Source organism: Nematolebias whitei, chromosome 13 (assembly GCF_014905685.2).
Source record: "Nematolebias whitei isolate Nwh7 chromosome 13, NemWhi1, whole genome shotgun sequence".
NCBI lineage: Eukaryota > Metazoa > Chordata > Actinopteri > Cyprinodontiformes > Rivulidae > Nematolebias > Nematolebias whitei.
In genome coordinates, this window is record NC_056510.1 from 44513790 (window position 1) to 44518641 (window position 4852).

Consider the following 4852-nt stretch of genomic DNA (forward strand, 5'->3'; position numbering starts at 1 on the left):
CCAGTGACCCCCCCCAATCACCCCCCCCCGACCCCCCCCCAAAAAAGCGTGCCTGTATTACGGGCCACTAGCTTAGGTGTTGAAAGAGTGTACCGATCAGCTCTGCGAGGAGCTGGCCGACATCTTTAACTCCTCCTTCACCCTGTCTACAGTTCCCACCTGCCTGAAGACCACCACCATCATCCTAGTCTCAAAGAGCTCTACAGTGACTGGTCTGAATGATTACTGGCCAGTGGTCCTCACCCAATAGTCACTAAATGCTTCGAAAAACTAATCATGACTCACATCAAAACAACCATCAACATCAGCGAGGACCCTCATCAGTAGGCATACCACATTAGCCTCAAGATGGCCGCGCTCATAGCAGTTGCAGCTTCACGGGCTCCCGGTACCATCCCAGTTTTTAGAAGTTTTGATATTGACTCTGTGCCTGACTCTGCGCGATTTATGCGTGTGAACTATAGCCGAACCGAACTGATGAGAATAGGAGCGGATTTGCCACGAAATATAGCAGAAATCAGCAACAAACTCAAAGCTACGCTCGGCAGAATGCAGGGATCTTAAAGTCATCTACCTGGAAGCTGCAGCAGAGGCGTTCCACCGGGCAGAAGAGGAAGCGCTGCTCCCGGCTTAAGAGGAGAGGATGCCGGGCGGGGGTTATGGTGAGGCTACGAGCTAACGCTAAAGCCGGTAAACTCCCCATGCCGTCTCTCTTTCTGTCGAATGTCCGCTCGTTGGACAACAAGGTAGATTTACTTCGTCTGAGAGCGGGCGCCTCAAAAGAGATGAAGAAGTGTGCAGTGCTTTGCCTCACAGAAACGTGGATTACAAGTGAAACGCCGGACTCAGTCTTCCAGCTGGATGACAGACTTTTTTTTCGAGCGGACCGCTGCAGCGAGCTAACGGGGAAATCACGGGGGGGCGGAGTGTGCATTTACGTGAGTAAAAGTTGGTCCACGAACTGTACTGTTGTAAATAGCTCATGCTAGAAGGCTTTGGAGCAAATAACAGTGAAATGTCGGCCACATTATCTACCCCGAGAGTTCACAGTGACTTTTATCACAGTTGTTTACATTCCTCCGGACGCTAATGCTAATGAATCACTACAGGAGCTTCATGATATCATCAGCTCGCTGCAGAGCAAACACCCCGAGGCTCTTTACGTGGTAGCCGGAGACTTTAACCACGTGAATCTAAAGGACTGTCTCCCAAGCTTTAATCAGCATGTGACGATTCCAACACGTGGAGACCGCACGCTGGACCGTGTTTACACGAACGTAAAAAATGCATACAAAGCCGAACCCCGCCCCCACCTAGGACTGTCAGACCACATCTCAATCTTCCTGGCTCCTGCTTACATGCCCCCGCTGAGACGCTCCAGACCGGTACAAAAGAAAGTTAAATGTTGGATCCAGGACAGTGGCCCCATACTGAGAGATTGTTTTGACCGAACAGACTGGCAGGTTTTCAGAGAAGCTGCTGAAAATGGAGGTTCGCTTGATCTTGACCAATACACATCCTCAGTACTGGGTTACATTAGTACATGTACTGACACAGTCTCCACTATCAGAAATGTTAAAAGCTACCCAAACAGAAAACCTTGGCTGAATGCAGAGGTGCGTACCCTGCTGGAAGCCAGGAACACTGCCTTCAGGTCTGGAAACTCAGAGGAGCTGAGTAGGACAAGAAAAGAGCTGGTTGCTGGTATTAAGAGGGCCAAGGCCACATATGCAAAGAGGATCGAGGGTCAATTCATCTCACAAGACCCTCGGAGCATGTGGAGGGGCATTAAGTGCATAACAGATTATAAAGGAAGGAGTGAACAATGCCCCAAAGACCCATCTCTGCCTGATGCCCTCAACAAGTTCTATGCACGCTTTGAAGACCCGAACAGACCACCCAGCACCAGACTCACCTCGCCACCGGATGAAGAGCATCTCAGCGTGACCTCAGCAGAAGTAAGGAGTATCTTCAGGAGGATTAATCCGCACAAAGCAACTGGCCCAGACAACATCCCCGGAAAAGTGTTGAAGGAATGTGCTGATCAGCTCTGTGAGGTGCTGGCAGACATCTTTAACACCTCACTTACCCTGGAGACAGTTCCCACCTGCCTGAAGACTGCCACCATCATCCCAGTCCCAAAAAGCTCTACAGTGACTGGTCTGAATGACTATCGGCCAGTGGCCCTCACCCCGATAGTCGCTAAATGCTTTGAAAAACTGGTCATGACTCACATCAAAACAACCATCAACATCAACGAGGACCCTCATCAGTACGCATACCGTGAGAACCGATCAACAGAGGATGCAATCTCCTCTGTGGTCCACACTGCACTCAACCACCTGGAGCAGAAAAACTCTTACGTCCGTATGCTCTTTGTGGACTTCACATCCGCCTTCAACACCATGATCCCCCAAACCCTGATGGACAAACTATCCACACTAGGACTAAGCCCCTCCATCTGCAACTGGGTACTAGACTTTTTAACAAACAGACCACAGTTAGTGAGGATCCACAACCTCTCCTCCTCCACCATAACCTTCAGCACTGGCTCTCCTCAGGGATGTGTGTTGAGCCCCCTCCTGTTAACTCTGCTCACATATGATTGTGCAGCTACCCATCCAGGCTGTCACATTGTAAAGTTTGCAGATGATACAGCGGTGGTGGGATGCATCACAAACAATGATGAGTCCAGCTACAGGCAAGAGGTGGAACACCTGGAGAGCTGGTGCAGAGAGAATAACCTTCACATCAATGTGAAGAAGACAAAGGAGATGATTGTGGACTTCAGAAGGAACAAAAACACCTACACCCCCCTGAACATAAGAGGATCTGCGGTGGAAGTGGTCTCCAGCTACAAGTACTTGGGTGTACACATGAATGACAACCTCAGCTGGAGCAACAACACCACCAGCCTGATCAAGAAAGCTCATCAGAGACTCTACTTCCTCAGACGGCTGAGGCGAGCTGGTCTGGGAAGCTCAGTCCTCACCTCCTTCTACAGGTGTGCAGTGGAGAGCATCCTGTGCTCGAGCATCAATGTGTGGCATGGAGGCTGCACAGCTGCAGAAAGAAAAGCTTTGCAGAGAGTGGTGAAGGCTGCACAGAAATCTGTTGGAATCAGTCTTCCCACCATCACAGACATCTACACCTCCAGATGCAGGAAGAGGGCCACCTGCATCTTGAAGGACCCCACCCACCCAGCACACACACTTTTTGCCCCACTCCCCTCAGGAAGGAGGTTAAGGAGCATTAAGTGTAGAACCACTAGACTGAGGAACAGCTTCTACCCTGAGGCTGTTAGACTCATGAATCTTTAACCAGAATAATCACTGTGAAAAACCATATCATGTTGCTGCTGATCTGTTTCATGTTGCTGCTGATCTGTTTCAATGTTGATGTGTTCATGCGTGCACATCTGCTCACAGACTCATGTTCATGTTTGTGCTGATGTTCAATGTTTTTATGTTATGAGTGCTTAGTGTATATTTAGTTGATGTTTTTCTTAGTTCATATCTTAGATGTTATTACTGTTTTTCTTAGACATTTTATTGTTGGATGTAACTGGGACCCTGTGTACATAATTTCGCTCCACCACATGTACCACATGAGGTGCGAATGACAATAAAGAAACTCTGACTCTGACTCTGACTGACAAGAATCGATCAACAGAAGACGCCATCTGCTCTCCCCCACCTGGAGCAGAAGGACTCCTACGTCCGTATGCTCTTTGTGGACTTCATGTCTTCCTTAAACACCATGATCCCCCAAACCCTGATGGACTAACTATCCACACTAAGACTAAGCCCCTCCATTTGTAAGTGGGTACTAGACCTCTTAACAAACAGACCTTAGTCAGTGAGGCTCAACAACTTCTCCTCCACCATAACCCTCAGCACTGGCTCTCCTCAGGGCTGTGTATTGAACCCCCTCCTGTTTACTCTGCTCACATTGTGCAGCTACTCATCCAGGCTGTCATATTGTAAAGATTGCAGATGATACAGAGGTGGTGGGATGCATCACAAACAATGATGAGTCCAGCTACAGGCAAGAGGTGGAACACCTGGAGAGCTGGTGCAAAGAGAATAACCTTCACATCAACGTGAAGAAGATGAAGGAGATGGTCGTGGACTTCAGATGAAACAAACACACCTACACCCCCCTGAACATAATAGGATCAGCAGTGGAAGTGGTCTCCAGCTACAAGTACTTGGGTGTACACCTGAATGACAACCTCAGCTGGAGCAACAACACCACCAGCCTGATGAAGAAAGCTCATCAGAGACTCTCCTTCCTCAGGCGGCTGAGACGAGCTGGTCTGGGAAGCTTGGAAAGAAAGAAAAAATCACTGTAATGCCACTTGATTATGTGCTGCAGATTATCCATGCTGCTGATCTCATGCTGCTGATTTATTTCATGTTGCTGTATTCGTACTCATCTGCTCACACAGACTCAGGTTCGTGCTGCTGCTGTTCGGTGTGTTGTTTTTGCACTATTAAGTGTTTAGAGTATTGCTTAGTTTATATCTTAGATCCTTATTTACAGTGTCTTTTTACAATTTATGTTTTTGATTTTTTTGGGTGTAACTAGGACCCTGTGTACACCATTTCGTTCCACCTCGTCCAACTTAAACTTGAACCTAGCACTGCACCAGTGCCTGCAGTTGTTATTGGGGTGGTTGTCGGTTGGCAGGGCGCTTGGTTCTGTTGACAGGGTGGGGCGCCCTGCTTGTATAATGGTGTGTAGGTGGATGGATGGATGGATGGATGGATGGGTGGATGGATGTGGATGGATGGATGGATGGATGGATGGATGGATGGATGGATGGATGGGTGTGTAGGTGGATGGATGG

At 48.6% G+C, this 4852-nt stretch overlaps 1 protein-coding gene across 2 annotated transcripts in view; it reads left to right on the forward strand.

Moving 5' to 3' along the window:
- Window positions 1–4852, forward strand: part of LOC119419726 (zinc finger MYM-type protein 2) — a 29551-nt gene that overhangs the window by 22955 nt on the left and 1744 nt on the right. The window lies entirely within an intron of this gene.